This window comes from Lissotriton vulgaris, chromosome 6 (genome assembly GCF_964263255.1).
Source record: "Lissotriton vulgaris chromosome 6, aLisVul1.2, whole genome shotgun sequence".
NCBI lineage: Eukaryota > Metazoa > Chordata > Amphibia > Caudata > Salamandridae > Lissotriton > Lissotriton vulgaris.
In genome coordinates this window covers 957,122,883-957,145,506 of record NC_141694.1, presented here as the reverse complement: position 1 = coordinate 957,145,506, position 22,624 = coordinate 957,122,883, and positions in this window count along the sequence as shown.

Below are 22,624 nucleotides of genomic sequence, written 5' to 3'. Positions count from 1 at the left end.
AGTGTTGGGGCTTCTCAAACCCCGGTGTACAGCTTCAAGGGTCACTCGTGGGCTGCACAGTCAGCGTCTCGTGGTCTTTTCAAGATGGTGTGCCCCACGCTTCCGGTCGCCTCCACGGGTCTTAGCTCTGCAGGTACTGTGGATCGGGCTGTAAGAAGGCAGGCAAGCTTAATCTTGTCGATCTCTGTTGCTCGAGTTCCAGCGGAAACTACAACAAAGCAGACGTGGAGGTGCTGGATGGTGCCTGTTTGCACAGGGTGGTCACTCCTTGACCACAAGGGAGATTCTTCAGTCTTCTACGTTGAGTAGGATGTCGAAGGGTCCAGAGTTTCATTTCAAATGTTTCATCAGGATAATCTGAGTGCGTTGGCACTGCTCCCATTCTTATACCAATCTAGGGGGCTGGATTACCTGCTAGGTCCCCTCCTATGGGTGGGACCCAGGAAGGGGGTGGATACACCCCTTTCCTTTGATCCAGGCCGCGCTGGGACTGGGGCTGGTGTGCCCCAGAACTGGTTTGGCCAGATTATGCAAGGGGCAGCCTTGTGCTCCCCAGGCAGTGTCTGGTTTCTTTCAAACCTCCCTGCTACAATCCACTATCTCCTGTCTGGGGTGGTGTGACACCTCCCTGTGAAAGGATATCCTTTGTCTAGGCCTCCTTGGCTGAGTTTCGGTCAGCTGCAGGAGGTCAGACGTGTGTCTGTGGCAGGAGCATCCATTTTGTGGATCTGAGGCTCTTTAAAAATCAACCGCGTTTTAGCAAAGTAACATGTCGTCTCACTCTAGAGGGGTGGAATGCTACCCCCGTTGCCAGGACTGGCGAGGGGGTAGTATTCCAAATCGTATGACACCTTACACGACATGTTATGATAAAGCCAAACCAAAGTTGACATATAACCGCGAGGATTATAATGCACTTAATAGTATATGTTATGGCATTATCCCGGAACAGCTTAGGGAATTGGTCCCGACAGCTGCAGACAGGCTCAGCTCATGCTAGAGCACCATCTCACATTAAACCACGCACTCTGCCTCCAGGATTGATAAGGCCTTCCATAGGAGTGGCTTACAGGTTTATATGTGTCCAGATATAGGTTTAGATATAGGTATACTATATCTAAGCAAGGGGTGATTACACCACCTTGCCCCAGCTGAGTGATCAGCCAGTTGTGTCAATTTTAGATAGCCAGCCAGGGGTGGCAAAAGTTATGCTGCAGCCCCTGGTAGGCCTTGGATGCACCTATGCCCTGGGCACCTATAGTGCGCTGTACAGGGGCTGATAAGGTGACCCAAGCCAATCTAGTTATGCACCTAGGGTACATGGAATCCATTTTACAGAGAGAGCAGATAGCCTGGGGCCCTGATTAGCAGGGAACCAGGCCAACTAAGTCGAAACCAGCTAAACACAAGGCAGAAAAATCTGGGGTAACCATAGTCAGGTAGCCACCTTCCTACAGTCCTTTTACAGGAGTAAATTGTAGTAGATCTCCAAAAACTATGACGTGTTTTCCTCCAAATAACACGTCACACTCTGTTTTAAGAATTTGCTGCATTCTTAAATGCACAAAGGCAAGCATTAAGTTTGATACCATGCTTACCTCATCAATATTGAGGAGTTTCATTTTCTTCAAGACTCTTGAATCTTCACAACAAGCTTCTCCGCTTCTCCAGATAGCTTGTGGTATTCCAATTTGTTTTCATGCTCTACTGGTAGCATTAATAAACAATGTAAAGTAATTACTTTAATATTGTGTGCTGCCAATCCAGTTGGAGCAGTGACAACACAAGACAAATGCGATTCAGTTGTTTTCTGTAGAAAAATTGTGATTTAATCTAATTAAAAAACTTTTGCCTGTTCCAGCTTGTCCATCCATGGTCAATCTGTTCTCTCACTTGCTCATATATTTGTTTCTGCTCAACATTTAGTTGTTCTTCCAAGTTTCCTAAGTTTGTTACATCTTCTTGAACTTGATACATTGCTGTTTCCACCTCTTCCATAGCAGTTGCTGCTTCATTTTGAACAATTGGTTCTCCTAGTGCATCCTGACTCAACAGAGCAGAAGTTTGACTGTCTTGAGAACTGTCTTTAGCAATCTCAGCTGCAATTGTAGCTTCTTGCTTAATTTCATTGTTCAACATTTTCACATAATTAGCAAATACAGGACATTCTGTAGTATCTTTACTTGCTTTGAACGAATCTTCATAGCTCTCAAAATCTCCAAGTAATTCCAATTCTGAACGACACAGCTTGAAAAGTTGCAAAAGAGCTAAATAGTAAAATTCCCTTTTATCAGGAGTTTCGCAACTCAGTTTACGGTGATTAATAAAAAATGTCCTTTTCTTTGTTTCACCAAACATCCTTCAGAACCAATCACGGCATATATACCATTATTGATATTTTCGGTAATATTCCGTTTAAAAATATAGTTTTGCAGCACTTCATAGAGACACATGTTCTCAAGATGATGACTTCTATTTGGATAATATGTATCCAACATATTTGTTTTCACAATATCTGTACTTTCTGGCTCTTTTTCAGCTAAATATTCAATTTCTTGTACAGATTTAAGTACTCGATTTCGTATTGCAGCAAGACCTAGACTCACCCAGATGATTCTTCTAGATTTGGAGTATAGACTTGCAGATGATAAGCGATCCGAACATTCATGCGCTCCAATTTCTCGATGAGATAAGATCTTCAAACTGTAACTATATAATTTCTTACTTAGAATCTTCTTGTGGGAAATCTCTTCCCACATTTCCTTCAATTCTGTTGTTTCTGATTTGGTTATGTAGGATGTTACATATCGGGCAACAGCAATGGAATTGTCCGCAACGTATTGAATATCCATGTTAGCATTCCACACTGACAAAATGACTGGGTTGTAGTCATTTATGTATTTATTTTGACTCTTCATTTCTTCTTAAGTTGGAGGTATTTTTTTGAGACTTTCTTGTGATAGTATGTTGCAAAGATGACATAAAACTGTTCACTCTTCCTTTCTTTTTTTAAAATTTTTTTATTAGGTTTTTCCCCTTTTTATAGCATGTACAGGGCACATAGACAATAAAGCTTTATACATATTACATCTAACTTATATAGCACTAATTATTGCAAAAAGAAAGAAAAAATATCTACATGTAATTGCATTCTTAAATTAGGTCCAACTGACAAAAATAGAAAGTCATCATACTATGATATAACACTGAGGTACAGAAAAAAGAAACAGTCAATAGGAAAAACAAAAGAAAAGAAAAAAGGGAAATGTATAAGAAAAAGACACCAAGCCAATAAAATGTCTACTGGCTAATATTCCCTTCTTTCCATCGTTTAATCGGACCCCATATTTGTGTACCCAACATTTTTCCCTTCTTCCCCTTCCTAGCATATATAGCAGATTCTAACTTATATACTGACAGTAATTTGGCTAACCACTGATGGCAGGTCGGGGGGATGGGATCTAGCCATGCCGAAGCTATGCATAATCTTAAAACTGCCATTGCCAAAAATATAAAACTTCAACTCCATAACTGTCCCTCCTCCTCGACTCCTAGTAATATTATTGATGAGGATAATACAATTTTAATTCCTAATGCATTATTTAGAAAATTCTCGATATCTTTCTTTGTTGAGTCTAAATGCGGGCATGCAGCAAAGATATGTTCTAGATCCGCTTCTATATTATCGCATCTAAAACATCTGGTACCTGATAGTGCTCCCCATTGAGCAAGTTTGGCTGGTGTATAGTACAGATGATACAGGACTTTATAATGTTGGGACTGTAATGCGACTGAACACAACATCTTCTGACCCATATCTAATGATACGTAGAACTGATCTCGACCTATCTCTAAGCCAGTTGCCCATTTATCCGCCCATTTCTCCAAATCATCTTTCTTCGAGTTTAACAGTTCTGAATAAAACCTCTTAATCGTACAGTCCATACCTACTTGTATAACCTCCATTATTGAATTTTTTGCACATCCCGCAGCGCCACCCTTTTTTTTATTAATAAAGCTTCTGACTTGAAGATATTTAAAAAAATGTCTTGTCTGTAAGCCATAACTTGCCTGTAACTCTGTAAATTGCATCATGCCTTGTGGGCTTAAAATATCACCCAGTTTCCGAATTATTTGCCTCCCCCACTCACTGAAAACTGCATCGGAAAAAACCTCGCTAGGAAGATTAGGGTTGCCATCAATTCTTGTGTAAGTGTTATACTTCCCTATACCAAACCTCTTGGCGAAAGCTTTCCAGATGTTATATGCTGCTAGAATAGTTTTAAATCTTGTCCTTTTGAAATAGCTTGCATCTGTATATTTCAAAAGTAAGTTTTCTGCCTCCAACCCCATAACTAATCCATAGATAGCTAACGTATCAAATTCATCCTGCCCTTCTGCCTCTGCACCTCCCAGCAAGCCCACCATGTATTGTAATGCTGATGCCCAGTAATATAACTTTATATCTGGTAACGCCCATCCTCCCTTTTCTCGTGGAAGTGCCATATACCTGAGCGCTCTTCTTGTTTTGCCCTTGGCCCAGATAAATCGATTAATCATATGTTCACAGATTTTGAACCACTTATTTTCAAAGAATAGCGGAATGGCTCTAAATATGTACAAACATTTTGGGAGAACCATCATTTTTACAATGTTGGTTCGTCCCACAATTGAGAGGTGTAAATTGTCCAGTCTGTCTAGTTCCTTTTTTACTTTGGTGATTATTGGGGCAATGTTCTTTTCCATTAAAGTATCAAGATCAGCAGTGATATTCACTCCTAAATACACCCCTGCTTGAACCACTCGGGTATCATTACAGTAGGCATGAGGATTTTTAATTATTTGTGTCTTAGACGTATTTAGAGCATATCCAGAAATACGTCCAAATCTCTGAGCCTCAATCTCTATCTGCTCTATAGCCTCCGTGGGATTTGGTGTAATTACTGCCACATCATCGGCATATGCAAGAATCTTGCATTGCCCCAAATGGGTGGACAAGGGTATAATTCTGTCACACATCTCTATCCTGCGAATTAATGGATCCATATACATTGCAAATAGTAGCGGAGAGCACGGACAGCCCTGCCGCGTGCCCCGCTTAATCCTAAATTGTTGGGTAGAGCCTGCATTTACTTTTATAGAGGCAATTGGGTCAATATATAAAACCTGAAGTGCTTTAATATATCCCTCTTTAATCCCTACTCTCCTTAAAACATGCCACAAATAGCCCCAGGAGACCCGATCAAAAGCCTTTTCGGCATCTAGTAACATGACTGACATCGGGTCTCCTATGACTTCGGTGGCATCGAACAAAGTAATAACCTTACGTATGTGGTGCATTGTGCCCCTACCCGGGATGAACCCATGTTGGTTATTGCTTACTAGATTTCCTAATAATGTAGCCAATCTTGTTGCCAGTGCCTTGGAGTAGATTTTAGTGTTGGAGTTCATTAAAGTGATCGGCCTGTAGGAGCCGGGCTCATTGGCAGGTTTCCCCTTTTTTAAAATTAATACAATATCAGCCCCCCCCCAAGACCCTAGGATGGATTCCCCTGTTTGGGCTGCCTGTATTGTTTTAACTAAGTCAGCTCCTAATATGCCCCAGAATATTTTATAAAATTCCATGGGGAGCTGATCGGGGCCGGCAGCTTTCCCTGAAGGGAGGTTTGATATAGCTATTTTATTCTCAGCTGAGTCTATGAGTTCTTCTAATCCCTCTGCCTCCGCCTCTGTAAGATTTTCTTTTGGGATTTCCTGCAAATACTCGGTTATTTCCCTAGAGACGGTAGACTGTTGATCATCGTATAACACCTCATAGAATTTCCTGAATACATCTCGAATTTCCTCCGAGTCTGTGTGTAATCCACCGGTTGTACCCCTGATCTCTCTTATCATTCCTGACGCCGCTATTTGTCTAGTACGTATGGCTAAGGTACGTCCTACTTTTTCACTGAATTTGTGACATCTCTCTCTTTTAATCGTGAAGTACTTCGCTGCCTTATTTGCAATTTCTTCTTCTGCATCGTTTTTTGCTTTCATCACCTTAACAAGTGCTTGTTCCACTGCTACACCTATTAATACAGCTTGATGCAGCTCCTCTTCCTCATCTAGGACTGCTCTGTCTAGTTCCACTTTCCTAAGTCGCTCCTGTTTGCGTTTAAATGTACTAAAACTAAGGGTCTCTCCACGAACACCTGCCTTAAAGGCATCCCACACCATTCCTACAGGTGCACTTCCTCTATTATTTTCAAAAAATTCTATCATCCACTTTGACATGTGCTGTATATAATTATCATCCTGAAGGAGACCCCTTTCAAAAGTCCACACCCTTTCGATTCTAGTTCCTACTGTTGTGTTTAATGTTAAAATGAGGGGGTTATGATCACTAAGGATTCGTGGAAGTCTATCTATCTTTAGATTGGAAAGCAATACATTTGACACGAAGAAATAATCCAACCTTACACAAATTCAGTGCGGAGCTGAATAATATGTAAATCCTTTTTTATCTGGCCTAATTTTCCCCCACACATCTGTCAAAACATTATTCGCTAATAGGTTGGATAATGCCGAATATACTCTTTTTTTCCTACCATGATATCTCCCAAAAGAGCCTAACCCTAGACCATCCGCTCCGTTAATGTTGAAGTCCCCGGCCAGTATAATGCGCGGGGCCCAAACAGCAAGTTCCGTGTCCAAAAACTGTAGAATCTCAGGATCATCTTCTGTTGAGCCATATACAACTCCCAAAGTTGTCCACTTCCCATCTATCAAACATTCAGCCATTGCCCACCTCCCCCATTGATCTTCCAATTTCTTTCTAACCAATACATTCTTATTCCTTGACAATATAGCTACTCCTCTAGTTTTAGTGCCTTGCCTGGAATATGCTATTACATGAAGCCCCAGTTGTTGCAGCAGATGCATTTGCGAAGCCATAATGTGCGTTTCTTGTAAAAATATAAAATCTACATTCATTTGTCTTAGTGCGATTGAAACTCTTTGTCTCTTCTGATAATCATTCAACCCACAGACGTTCCATGTTGCAAATCTAGTAACCATTAAGAATTTTTACTATTTTTCCCTTCTGCTAATTTCATACAAGTAATTAGGAGCTCTTCTTCCTCTAAGCTTTCCACCTTTATTTTAGTTTGACATATATCACCACTGTCTCTTAACCTATATACGTTCATCAGTTTTCTCGTTGTGCTATACTCTATGCTGTACTCTGTGCCCTGTGCCCTGTACATCTCCACTCCCCACCCCTCCCCAGACACCCCACCCCTGGATGCCCACCCCCGTACTGGCAAATAGGTCCACCGGACCTATATGTGACAGCCAAGACCCCTGGGACGCCACACCTCCCACCTCCCATCTCAACCTCAACCTTTAAATCCCCTTTTCCCCATCCCTGAGCACAAAAGCCTTTTATGAAAAATATAGAGATAATGTGTAAGATAGGAGCTCTGACGATCCTTTTTTTTATGTTTTACATCAAATTTCCAGTGCTTGTCATTGATATTATTTAGATTGTGTTCCCCCCTTTTTTCTACCTCTTTCGAGGAACTTCCCTCACCACAACCGCTTGCCTATTCTGTTCCCTATTCTGCTCCCTACTCTCCCTGAGGGAGATAAGGTACTCTTGAGCCATAATCTCAGAATAAAAAACTCTTACATGACCATCAAGAATTACTTTAAGGCGTGCAGGAAACATTAAATAAACTTCACAGCCTATATTCTGAAAAGGTGTTATCAACTGCCTCATACGCCACCTCCTCTCAACCGTACTGTGGCAAAAGTCAGGCCGTGCAAAAAAGGATATGTCTTTATATGTACGCCTAAATTGTGGTTTCGCTTTACTCATTATCTCCTCTCGTAGCAGAAAAATTCCTACATAGACCAAAATTGCACGTGATTTACTAGGCGTATTCCCCCTTTTCTGTGTCATTGGGAACCTATGGGCCTGCTGCACCTCACTTTCCCAGTCCCATCGGTTCATTTCAGGGAATGCCCCTTTCAGTAGGTCAACCACAAATGTCCGAATGTCTTCCCCTTCCTTCCCTTCCTCGACGCCCAGTAGTCTTATGTTATTGCGTCTCTGTCTGTTCTCAAAATCTTCTAGTTTCCAGAGCACATCTGAGGAGGTCTTATCTTGTTCCTGTTTGGACTCCTGTAACTTTACCACATCATCTTCGAGCTTTCCTGTTCTTTCCTCCACCTCTGCAACTCTGGTAACCAGCTCTGTATACAGCTTATTCATCTTTCGAAGTGTACCTTGCATTTTTTTGTTAGCGCGCTTTGCTCTTCGGCTTTCAGCCCTGGCCTCATCCTGCATTTGTTTTAGTGTGGAGAATAGTAGTTCAAAATTAGAGTTAGAGTTAGGGTTCGTGTTACCACTCCCCCCCCTGCTTCTGAATTATGATGATGTTGACTACTAGCTCCATCCTGATACAATTTTGAGGTAGCCGAGTAGTCCCAAATAAGCTTTTTAGCAATTGATAGTTGGGGAGAGCTCTGATGATTCCTAGCACTACTGCGGATTCTAGTCTTGGTTTTAATTCTAGTCTTATCTGGCCTCGTTGCACGGCCTCTCAGTATAGTCTCTTGGTCCGTTTCAGACGGTTCTCGATTTGAATCTTCATTATGACTCTCTGAATCTGTATCAGAGCCTTCAGTAGAAACCGAATCTGTGTCTGAATCAGACCCCTCCTCCTCTCCCTCATCAACTTCATCATCTTCATCATCATCTTCATCAATACCAGTGAAAAAACAATCATCACTAGGTGAAGGCAAAACTTGTATAGGCATATTTACTGCTCCTGTACTACATACTGGGCTCGAAGTAGCAACTTGGTCTTGTGCCTGCCCATTACTTATATTGTTCATACCCTTAACAATCCCTTCATTATTTATTTGTGGCCTCAACCCAGCGTCAGCATCAGTCACTGTATTCTCTTCCTGCGCTATATTTTCATCCCCAGCGTTTAAGTTTTTTTCAGCATTTTGTGCTGCAGCTGCTACCTCATTAGTAGTTACTGTACTCCTCATATCCATGCTTTCACCATTCTTTATGCCAGACCCACCACCACCAAGACTGTCTCTAAATTGTTTCCCAGGACTTAACACTTCAAGTCCTGGCGTGCTTCTAATATCGGTTTCACATACCTGCAGCTCTTTATTCCCGTCCTTTATGATAGCTGTGCCGGCTGAGTCAGTCGTTTTTTGATTTGCACACAGCTCATTCACACAGGCCGATCCCAGCCCTATGTCTGCTCCCTGCATGACATTCTCTTTCTCTGAAGCCGGCTCTACAGGCTGCGTTGTTGGTGGCTGCACGTCATTCGAAATCCCGCCCTGCTGAAGCGGCTCACCTGTAAAGGCTATCGGATTCGCTGCCTCTGTAACGTCTGCCTTAGTGCGTGCTGGTGAAGGTTGGCAGTCGAGCTGCGTCTGTGTCTGCTCCAGCGTCTCCAGCATCTTTCCTAAGCCATCCGTAGCCAGAGTCAGGAGCGGACCTGAAGCTGCAGTTGGGATGGGTGAGAAGGACTCCATTATGGTGGGTTGGCGAAGAGCTGTCTCCCTCGATGATGAATCCGTTTGCTCCTTGCTGCATTTTGTACTATTGTTTGTCTTCTTCTTTTTCCCCAACTACACTTCTTTGTCTTTTAACTTTTGAATCTTCAGGTCCCTCGCCGCTTCTCTGCGCAGCTGCGCTTTCGGCCTCATCTTTGTCCTTGAATTTGACACCGGGGCACTGGGGTCACTTGAAGTACCGTCATCATCTTCTCTTTGCCTATTTCGATCGTCATGCTGGTGTCTTTGTAGCCTCGGTGATCTCTGTAGTTTAGGGGCCATACCTAGCACCAACTTGCTCCAGCCGGAGCGCAGAAACCTTGCAGTCCCTTCAAACAGTGAGATCGCGTTTTGGGTCAGAATTAGAGTTCTCTTAATATTCTTAATTATCCGTTTCTCAGCAGTAAATGCGATGCAAAAATGACACCTGTCCACATCTCTGATACTCCCAACATAACAGGGTATTATTCTTCTCCATTCCACTCCGTAAACAGATTAGATGCAGGTCAGGGTTGGAATATCAGGCAATCATCTAGGAGAGTGGGAAGGTGCGACTCTCCCCTACGGTCCGCTGGCGGCCATCTTGCCCCATGATCTGTGAATTCCTACTATTCTGAGGACTGTTCACTCTTCCTTTCGATATTAAAGGACGTGGAAATCCAAAACGACATTTGGTGTAGAATTTGTCCTTAGATTTGTACTTTCGACAACAGTATTTCCCACAGAGATGGCTTTGGACTCATAAGACTTGTTGTCTTAAGTCCTTATCTAGTGTACTTTTGGGTATATCACATGTAGCATATATGCTTCAATAAAAGACAACACAGTATCATCTGAGTCTGTTCCAAATTTGGGAGTATCTTTGATCCATATTAGCATATGTATGTGAGGAGCACCTCTCGCTTGATACTCCTGTCTCCAAAAGAAATCCAGAACCTCTCCAAGAGGAGGAGTTTTTTTATTGTTGATAAAAGACATCATAGCTTCAAATCTATGATTGAAATACCTGCATACATTAACTGGATCCAAAGAGCACAATTCTCCAGGTGTCTTGTATTCATAATTTAGTATATTTGGATTTGTCTCTCGAAGAAATGGAAGTAAATCTTCCCAAGTATATTCAGCACAGCTTAGAGTAAGGAACCATGTAGGAGTTCCTAAGTTCCTTAGCATACATTTAAGTTCTCCATGACGACAGTACCAGTACTCATTAGTACCATGCTGACATGCCATGAGTTTAATTAGCTGAGATTCCAAACCATTATCTTTCTGCAGTACTTTATCCATAAATTCCTTTGCCGAAATATTTTGCAGATGTACACCTGTTTTCAATATATGGTTTACTGCATAAGAAAGTCCAGACAAATCACTCTCAAACAAAAGATGAAACAAATACAGAATACATTGTCGAAATCTTGGATCTTCTGTATACAATCTTGATGTACGGTATTCAGATGCAGGAATCTGCACAGGTCGGTCATCATATCGTCCTCTTTTTCCTGTGGGAAACAACTGAGGGAAACAACAAGCTTCCAAGCTTTTTTCCCATATACTAATGGGACTTCCCTTTGCTTCTTTCATTTGGAATAACTCTATAGTATTCCCCATCACTTCTTTAGAATGAAGTGGATGAACACTGTAATGTTCGTACATTTCTTCAGTTCTGGACACATCCACTTTTTCAATTTTGTCCAGATGGCGAGTCACTATCTTCTTCTACAGTTATTTCTTCTTCTCTCACATACACATTTTTATAATATTGATTATTTTTTACCAGATACAACGTTGCCTTTTTCACTTTCCTAACATCCACTAATTCTTGCCAGATTTTCTTACTCTTAGTAGGAACGCCATTAAAAAGAATAACTAAAGATTCATCTTCTACATTTTCTACACCAATTGTTTCAATATTTTTCTTTAAATCTAGAGGCAAATATACAACTCTTCCCTTTAATCCTCTCTGTAAATCTGAAGGAGGCAATTTTCCTGTCTTAGTCTCCATACAAACAATAGACTGAAATGGATGCACACATTGAATAAGACCAGACTCATAAGTATTTAAATCCATCAGTTCAGAAGGAATATTTACCAACTCAAGATAATTATGCACAGCTCTAGGAGGCATTTTGTTCTCATCTAATTTGTTATAACAATATTTATAACAATATTTACAAATATGCTGATCAGAACTCACATCAAAACAATTCTCTACCAACAAATAAGTTGCAAATTCCATCCACTCATTATTATTTTCCTTTTCACTTTTTAAATACAGATCAACAGTCCTGGTCTGATTTTTATAATGAGTTAGTCGACAACAAATACGAGAATAATTTGACCTTTCACCTGAAATCACCTTAAACTTTGTAATTTCTTGCTCAAAATTTTCTGTTCACCAATGTTGTACATTCTCTTCTACATTTCCTTCTAATAATGTATCAATTTCTGCACTGTCTTCCTCAGGACCAAAGTAACTAACCTAAATTTCATCACAAACGTTCATTACATCTGATACAGATCCACGCAAAAGAGCACTGTTCAACTTTTTTAACATTAGTGCTGGACTTTTTTGCATAATACAATCTTCTGACTAATTTCCTAATTTCAGTATGGTGTACTGCTGACATCCTGAAATTGTGAAAAACACTTCGACATACTTTTTTAGAAAGACAAGCCAGAGAGTGACCTTGCAAACGAGTATTTTCTCTCACTCTGCAAGTGTCTAGTCCTTGCAACATCTTAATCTTTTGTTTAACACTTTTCTTAGTATAGTTACGTAAGAAATTGCGTAAAAAATCAGTAGATTCCTGCCGTAAACTACAAATACTACTGCAATTCCAAGTGTACACTGGAGCTTTAGGACGTCTCCCTAAAATGTCATCAGCTAACACCTCTTCTGCATTTCTAGGAACAGTTTTCTCTTTCTCAATCGGACAACCATTGCTAACCTCATAAGCACAACCACTGGTGTCAACTGCATGCAACAAATCATTACTCTGAAGATAACTCTCTTCATTAAAAAAAGGCTCAGAAGTTGAACTATGTTTCCATTCACCCAAAAAAACTCCAAAAAATTACTTCTGTTAAGTAGTCTTCTCCACTTACTTTTGGCCTTCATTAAATGGATTGGCTTATCTAGTGATAGAATTCTATTGATTACTAAAACAAACAATTTGTTTTCCAATTCCAAAGCTTTCTCAACTACATTTTCTATACATTTCTTCTTCTTATAAAATGCTGGTTTTTTTTACATTTCTTAAGTTCCTTGATCAAATACGACAAAACTCTATTATAAAACTTTATTTTTCTAATTTCCTGAAACTGATTCTTCCTCCTTTTACTATACACTGCTTTTTTACAAGATAAATTCCCATGGTTGTTATCTTTTCACTTGCTTTAATTTTAAGTTGCAGATACACAATGGGCCGATTCCGATCCTGGAAAAAAAACGTCCGTACGATTTTCATCCGGAGCCATCACCGTACGATTCGTACCCGTCCAGTCGAGTCGCGTAGTACGATACTTATTCCGTCAATCCATCCGATTCGTCGCGATCCATACGTATTGCAAGGCTGAAACAGTGGACCGTACGACTTGTACACATGCCGTACGACCCCAGGAGTACGATCCGGACCTGGGTGTCAGAACGCGAGTCATACGGTCCACGTCAGGTAAGAGTGATTCGTACAGAAAAGCGCACAATCACATACACACCGTATGGCACGTACCCCCTCATGATCGGAGGGGTACGCGCCGTACCCCTGCGATCATGGGGGGTACACGCCATACACCCAGCGAACATGGGGTACACACCGTACACCCAGTGTACATGGGGTACGGTGCGTACTGCATGTATGCTGGGTGTACCCGTGCGTGCCCCCCATGATCGCAGGGGTACGCGCTGTACCCCTCCGATCATGGGGGTGCGCACCGTACCCAGGGGGGGCCGTTCCGTACCTGTTTCGTCGCGAAGTCTAATTTTACGGCTGTTTTCAGCTCCCGTAGTAAAAGGGTAGTACGGTGCGTACCCGACACTTATCATACTTGCTGGGTCATATAAACCTGCCGTGAACCGTACAGATGTCCCGTACAGCGGGTTCCGAGTGAGACTCATATGGAGATTAGAGTCGTACGGTCTCTGTACGATTCGTAAGGAGTCTAGCTCCTGGTACAAATCTTACGGAGTCGTACATACGGGGGACGTTGCAGGGTACGATTCGTATGGGAAAAACGCTCCGAACGGCTATTCGGAGCGCTTTTTACCGGATCGGAATCAGCCCCAATTTGTATTTTTAACATTGTGCACACTACTCCTTGTATTTGATAAGTTCTTCAAGAAAATATTCGTTCTCTTCCAAGAACTTTTTTCTTTTTGTTCACACATTGTTGTTCAGGTAAATCTTGTGGATGACTTCTCTTTAAATAATAACCTTTATTACGTTCTTTCCTCTTTTCACTTTTTGAAGGCATGATGAATTTCTTTTACTGTTGATAAATAGAATCTGTAATAAAATATATATATAACATTAGAAAAAAAATTAAGCAGTTCATCTGCTAAGCCCTACTTCCCTGCATCAATACTGATAGAATTTATAAGTGCTTCAGCGTTTGAGGACACAAGCAGTATGAGGAAACAGGGAGGAATATGAAGCGAGAGGAGTGAGAATGAACAAATAGAGAGGAGTATAAAAACACACAGATGTGTATAAGTAGACAGTGATGTGTATGAGGAAAGAGGAAGAAGTATCCGAACATAGGGGAGAGTATAATGAGAGGACAGAGTATGAGGATAGGGGGACAAATGAGGAGAGAGGGTGAGTAACAGGAAAAAAGGGTGTATGAGGAGAGAAAAAAGAGTATGAGGAGTGAAAGAGGGAGTGTGAAGAGAGAGAGGGGAGAATATGGAAAAAGAGGCGAAGTATAAGCACAGACAGGGGAACTATGATGACAATGGGGAATATGAGTACAAAAGGGAGGAGTAACAGAACAGAAAGGGGAATATGAGGACAAAGGGGAGTATGAAGACAAGGAGCACTATGAGGAGAGAGAAGTGAGAATAAGGAAAGAGGGGAATATCATAAGAGAGGGGACAGTATAAGGAGAGAGAGGCAGAGAGGGGAGAAAAAAAGCAAAAAAAGGCAAGTATAATTCCTTAATGTACACAGACCCTCAGTGTGATTCTAGACAAAATATATGACACCATACATTTTACCAAAACATATTTACTACACTAAAACGGTTAAGTGAGTGCACACATTCCATGTATATACCTATTACAATTCAGTGGACAACCCTGACTCATTTTGCAAATACATTTCCAATTTACTGCATTATTTTTGCCAACATTACATCCAAAAAGTGACACAATGGAACAACAAAGAGGCACAAGGGGCTTGTAAATCTGCAAAACAGTTTATGCAGCAGTGTATGTATACTGACTGGGAAATTCTTAACAGGAAGGAATGAGGAGAGAGGGAGGAGCAAAAGGAGACAGGAGAAAGTATAAAAAGTAGGGGAGTATTACGAGACAGAGGACACAATAAGGAAAGTGAGGAATATGAGGAGAAACAGAGAATAAGAACACAGAGAGGAGGAGTATGAAGACAGAGGAAATATAAAGACAAAAGGGATTATGAGGAGGGAGGGGGAAGTAAGAAGAGAGCGGGGACAGTATGAAGACAGGGAGGAGTATAAGGGGAGAGAAGGAAGAATGAAGAGAGAGGAGGAATATAAGGAGAGAGGACGGAGTATGAGCACATAAAGGGACACTACGAGGATAGTGGAGAATATGATTAGAAGGGGCATTATGAGGAGAAATCGAGGAGTAACAGCACAGAGAGTGGAATATGAGGACAGGAGGGAGTATGAGAACAAGGAGCACTATGAGGAGAGAAAAGTAAGAATAAAGAAAGAGGGAGAATATCAGGAGAGATGGGACAGTATAAGCAGGGAGAGGGAGACTGTGAGGAGAGAAGGGGGAAAATATGCAAAAAGAGGCGATTATAATTCCTAAATGTACACAGACGCTCAGTGTGATTTTAGACAAAAAAAATGAGACCATGCATTTACCAAAACACATTTACTACTCTAAAACTCTAAATTGTTAAGAGAGAGGTATGATGAAAGAGGGAGCAGTAAGAGGACAGAGGAGGGTGTATAAAAAGAAGAGAGAGTATTGGGAGACTGAAGACACAATGAGGACAGAGGGGGAATATGAGGAAAGGGGGAATATGAGGACAGGGGGGACTGTGAGGACAAGGAGCACTATGAGGAGAGAGAAGTGAGAATAAGGAAAGAGGAGGAATATCAGAAGAGTGGGGACAGTATAAGCAGAGACAGGTAGACTGTGAGGAGAGAGGGGGGAGATTATGGAAAAAGATGCAAGTATAATTCCTTAATGTACACTGACGCTCAGTGTGATTCTAAACAAAAAATATGAGACCATACATTTTACCAAAACACATTTACTACACTAAAACGTTTAAGTGACTGTACACATTCCATGTATATAACTACTACATTTCAGTGGGCAACCCTGACTCATTTTCAAATACATTTCCAATATGCTGCATTATTTTTGCCAACATTACATCCAAAAGTGACACAATAGAACAACAAAGAGGTGCAAGGGGCTTGTAAATCTGCCCGAGTGTATAGAGCAATGTGTGTATACTGACTGGGGAATTGTTAAGAGGGAGGTATGATGAGAGAGGAAGAGTAAGAGGACAGAGGAGGGACTATAAAAAGAAGGGGGAGTATTAGGAGACAGAGAACAAAATGAGGACAGAGAGGGAATATGATGACCGGAGGGACTATGAGGACAAGGAGCACTATGAGAAGAGAGAAGTGAGAATAAGGAAAGAGGGGAAATATCAAAAGAGAGGAGACAGTATAAGCAGAGAGAGGTAGACTGTGAGGGGAGAGGGGGAGAATATGGAAAAAGGGGCAAGTATAGTTCCTTAAAGTACACAGACGCTCAGTGTGATTCCAGACAAAAAATATGACACCATACATTTTACCAAAACACATTTAGTACACTAAAACGGTTAAGTGACTGCACACATTCCAAGTATATAACTACTACATTTCAGTGGACAACCCTGACTCACTTTACAAATACATTTCCAATTTTCTGCATTAGTTTTGCCAACATTACATCAAAAATGTGACACAATAGAACAACAAAGAGGCGCAAGGGGCTTATAAATCTGCCCAAGTGTGTATGCAGCGGTGTATGGATACTGACTGGGGAATTGTTAAGAGGGAGGTATGGTGAGAGAGGGAGGAGTAAGAGGACAGAGGAAGGAGTATTAAAATAAGGGAGTTTATTAGGAGACAGAGGAGACAATGAGGACAGAGGGGGAATATGAGGACAGGGGGACTATGAGGACAAGGAGCACTATGAAGAGAGAGAAGTAAGAATAAGGAAAGAGGGGGAATATCAGAAGAGAGGAGACAGTATAAGCAGAGAGAGGTAGACTGTGAGGAGAGAGATTATGGAAAAAGGGGCAAGTATAATTCCTTAATGTACACAGACGCTCAGTGTGATTCTAGACAAAAAATATGAGACCATATATTTTACCAAAACACATTTACTACACTAAAACGTTTGAGTGACTGTACATATTCCATGTATATAACTACAACATTTCAATGGACAACCCTGGTACTGTGTCTGTAGAGGGGGCTGTTGGATATGAAACGCAGCAGGTGTAATGAGGAATGGGGGAGGACAGGAAGGCCTATCTAGAGGTTCCGTCTGAGGCTCACAGGGGTGCGAGATCTGCATGTAGAGAGGGGGTTAGAGAGGGGGAGGGGGGGAGAAGTTTGAGGGGAAAGGAGGGGGAGGAAAGGGGGGCGCATTCAGGTCAGTGGTCTATAGTACACCCAGGACTAAATGATACCTTTCTGTAGGCACACACGGTGGTAAGTGGTCAAGGCGTTGTCCCAGTCTTGCGCTATGGGGAACATGCGCAGTCCCGCTGTCTCGTCTCTGTGTAGAGCTACACTCTCCGCCCTTGCCCAAATGTCAAATGAATTACGCCAGTGTATGGCTTGTGGGGGTGCACTACTTTTCCAGCGTTTGGTGATAAGGCGTTTCGCAGTTATCAGCCCCAGGTCCCAGAATCTAGTTTGTACCTTAGTCCGTGCCATTCTCTTGAACAGACCCAGTAAGCAAGCTTCCCAGGTGTGTGGCAAGCTACTCCCCGTCGCCGCTGCCTAAGAGGCCGACACTAATGTCCAATAATTATTCAGGAGAGGGCACTGCCAGAGCATGTGTAGCAGTTGCGCATCCACAAGTCCGCATTTGGGACATGCTGATGAGTCTAGGCCAAAGTATCGGTTGATTTTATCCGGGGTTAAGTTCGCACGATGCACGATATAATACTGTATGATCTTGAATCGGGAGTTGCGCGGAACATTAGTCGCCCCAGCTAGCACCACTGCCCATTCTTTATTGGTCCAAGCGCGGCCTCTCTCTACAGTCCATTTGTCGCTGTGACGAAAATTGTGTGTGCGTATGCAATGCTTGAGCAAGCCAGTGTACTATGTGAGAACTATTTCCCATTACATGCAAGTATTGAATCAGTAAGTGGGCAGGCAGTTCCACTGTTAGGTCACCCCAAGCTTGTGTTAGCAGACGGATAAGTGTCGCATGTGTAAAAAATTGTCCAGGAGGCAGCCCCGTGTTAGCTGTCAGGGACTCGAATGAAAGTAGAGTGCCTTCTGCAAAGAGGTCTCCCAAATTTTCTAAATCAGCGCTTGTCCAACTGCCTAGAGCTGCCTCCGTGAGCATGCCTCCCTCCCAAGGCGTCCCCAACAGCGGTAAATTAGGGGCATATGGTGTGACAGAACTCGTAAGTTTTAGGCTTCTCACATAGCACTTCCTCGCCACCGCAAGATGCATCTGGTCTGGGCAGCGTTTCCTAGCTAGGGGGTGAAACAGCGTGTGTATCTGAGCCACCATCATGACGGTGTCGCCCGAAGTCGTATCACTCAAGTTCTTTCCGCTCAACCACTAGGCAACCCACTGCAGCTGCGCTGCCGGGTAGTAGAGCTCCTGGTTAGGGACAGATAACCACCCAGTTATCGTTGTAGCATATAGCGTCTTCAACGCAACTCTGGGTCGCCCTGTATTCCAGATTAGCTGCCTGGTCAGTGTTTCCAGCTCCCGGAAAGTTCTGGTTGGGATATACACTGGTAGGTTGGCATAAAAGTACAACAGCTTTGGCAGCGCTATCATTTTGGTAAGGGTAATCCGACTTGGGACATTTAGTGGAAGGGAGTTCCAAAATGTCACCTGCGCCGTAAGTGACGAAATGGCTCTTGTGAGGTTACCCTCTAGCAGGTCAGCAGGGTCACGGTAAATATGGATCCCTAAATAGCGGAAGACGGTTGGATACCAGACGAGTCTCTCGCCCATCACTACAATATCATTTTCTGGCGTGTCTGCAGCAAAAGAATATATATTTTGCCCAATTAACTTGAAGGCCCGACACGTCTCTGAAGTCGCTGAATATGGAGGTAAGCACACGCGGTAAGCAAGTCAGATCTCTCACATAGATCAGTTGATCATCTGCATATAAAGACACCGAGTGTATCCCATCGGCCAAAGGGATGCCCCAGTCTGCGCCAGAGGCGCGGAGTTGTGTCGCCAAGGGTTCCATCATAAGAGCAAAGATTAAGGGGGAGAGGGGGCACCCTTGCCTAGTATCCCTGCGGACTCAGACCAAGTCTGATAGGAGCCTGCCCGTACGTACCCGCACCACCGGGCCTTGGTAGAGAAGTTCCACCATCTGAAGGTAGGCATCACCCAAGTCAAATTTCTTTAGCACTTGCATCAGGTAGGGCCACTCCACTGAGTCAAATGCTTTCTCCAAATCGAGAACCAAACACCCGAGCGAAAACCACTGGGACGTGGCTATGCTTTGCACTCTAAAGAGGCGTCTGATGTTGTAAGACGTACTACGGGTTGGTACAAAACCGTTCTAGTCAGCATGTACCAGAGTAGGCACCAGGGGCGCCAATATTTGGGCTAGGGTAGACGCCAGGATCTTATAATCCATATAAAGGAGGGCAAGTGGCCTATATGAACCCAGGCTGAGTCCATCTCTACCTGGCTTCAAGAGAGATATTACGTTTGCCTCGTTCAGTGTTGGGAGGGGGGGACCAGAGCCCTCTATCACTGCCTTATATATCCATAGTAGTTCGGGTATGAGGATAATAGAGTAGGCCTTATAGAACTCAGCAGGCAACCCGTCCGGTCCTGGGGTCTTGCCATTGGAGAGGGAAAATGTGACCACCCTAATCTCTTCTGCCTCAAGTGGTGCGCCCAATTCCTCCCGTTGCGCATTAGTGGCCATTGGTAGGGGTAGTGCTGACAGGTAATCTGAGATTTCGTCCTCAGTGACCTGCAACCGGGAGCGATAAAGGCCCTCATAATGGTTCGTGAAGGCCCTGTGTATAGCTCTCTGTGTATAGACTGTGGTGCCTTGTGTGGTATTTATTGGCAGTACTGGCGCAGTGTGGGTGTCCCGCCGTATCAGCCAAGATAACAGTTTGCCCGGTTTGTCCCCAGCGTGATGTGTGCGCGCCGAATGGGCAGCATAATTCAGGTTCTTTAATCTGTTCAAGAGGCGAGTGTGCTGTTCTCGGGCCGCCACCAATCTCGTGTCGTCGCCTTCAGCTGCCTCTCGTTCGCCATCTAGTAGGGTGGATTCTACACTCGTCAAGTCTCTTTCCACCTGGCGCCGCATGCCCGCCTGCATGCCCAGGCAATTGCCCCACGTGACTACCTTAAACGCATCCAACTCCACTTGCGGGGTAGATGCAATGCCGTTATTTTCCTCAAAATACTGCAGAATGCGGTGCGAGAGCTCCTCCCTATATGGGGCATCTAATAAAACATCTGGTTGGAGTCGCCACGTAGGCACCGGTGGGTGGGGGCGTTCAGAGGCAAAGTCTAGGGTGTGTGGGTTGTGGTCAGAGTGAGTACGACCCAAGTATTTGGTGTCCGTGACATGGGGGAGTAAGTCTCTCGAGAACATAAACCTGTCCAGCCTGACGTGTAGTGCATGGGCACCCGAGTAGTACGAATAGATTCTCGCGTTTGGGTCCCGAATGCGCCAGACATCCTGCAAGTCCCATTGTGTTGCCCATTCTGCAAGTGCCTTCTGTGCTCCACTCGCCAGCGCATTTGCTAAGGGAGGGAACGAGCGATCCAGCGCAACATCCAGCACACAGTTAAAATCGCCACCGATTAAAAGTGGCACTCCCGGCCATGGCGCTATCACCGACGACAATCGTGAAAAAAATCGTCCCTGTTCCGTGTTAGGAGCATAGATGGAAGCTATAGTTACCTGTTTTCCATCTAGCTTGCCTTGCAAAAGCACATATCTGCCCTCAACATCTATTTTACTGTGAGTGAGTGCAAAAGGGATCCCAGGGCGTATCCAGATTAAAGCTCCTCACTCAAATGCCGAGAATCCTGTGGCATATAATTGTCCCCTCCACCTGCGGCGCAGTGTAAACACCTCCGAGTCTGTCAAATGGGTCTCTTGCAACAATGCTATGTGTATTTGGTGTCGCTTAAGATATGAATAAACCTGGTAACGGCGTGAAGGTGTATGCATACCACGCACGTTCCAGGTACAGAATTTAACCATAGTCATTGTATGTCTGTTTCACCATGTCCCCCCTCAGCCACCCGCCCCCAGCACACAGTTTAGATATATAATATCTCAGATATCCACGTAGGTCATTACAAATCATTCGCCCTCGGCTAGTGCCCCGCGAACACACATCTGGGAAATAGGAAAAAAACACCAGTCTTGCAAACAAGGGAAACATCAACATAATACCATAAGGTCGACAGCAGAACATGTTGTCGTCCAAACGCTCTAATGAGCACTAAAAGTCTGTAAGTTCAAGGGGGGTCACTGAGTTTGTAATTCTTAACATTACAGACGTTACATGCAATCAGGGCGAGGGCGCTGTCCCACACCACAGGCAGCTATTGATACCTAGTTTAGTTCCAGCGAGAGTTTTCAAAGTCAGTTGAGGGTGTTCCATTATGTCCAGGGACCCGTTGCTCGACAGCAACATATCTCGGATCGCAGCAAGGCACTCACCTCTGGGGGGTTCGTCCACCCCTCCGATATAGTCCCACGACTCACCAACAGTGGTCACATCTATGGCGTTGTAGCAGTACAGGGTTCGGCTCACGTGACCATAGCAAGCAAGGGCGGGCACTCTTACAGTGTCAGGACTGCCTTGTTAGCCACATCTCTGCATCCAGCAATTCTGGTAGTACTTCCGCTGCAGCCCCATCAGTGTGTGAGTGGTGGAACAATTGTCTCATGGCATATTCATTAGACTATATCTGCGGTTTGTGGTGTGACTTCTGGAAGGTCCAACGAGACTTGGGAGTCCGGTATGCCGTAAAGGCATTCATCGTCGCTCGCTAGGGCTTCAGGGCTGGCTTCCAAAGCGGGACCTGCTGTCTGTGAACCGCTGATCTCCGCCGCCATGCGGAGGGCCTCCTTCTGTTCACTCTGCATGCGCTCAGGCGTGGGACCCACCTCCGGTTCCGCGTGTGTCGAATTCGCTGGCGAGGGTCTTCTGCGGCGTCGTCTTCGGGATCCACGATCGCGTCGCATCTTCGGTGGCATCTCTCTAGGCTCCGTGTCAACACCTGAGTCAAGCCAAGTCTCAACTGCTTCTGGAGTATTGAAAAAGGGCATCTTATCTTGTGTCACCATGCGCAGGCGAGCCGGAAAGAGTAGGTAATATTTCAGAGCCAGGCGCCGAAGTCGCTGTTTTACCGCTAGAAAAGAGTGGCTTTGGTGTTGCACCTGTACAGTGTAATCAGGAAAGAACATGCTTTTGGTGTTCTGAACTCTGATGTCAGATAATTTCTGAGCCTCGCGCAGTATGGCATCGCGGTCTCTGTAGTTCAAGACGCGAATGAGCATAGGCCTCGGGTTGGAGCCTACAGGGGAAGGACGCGTTGGTACACGGTGGGTTCGCTCCACCACAAATTGTTGTGAGAGGG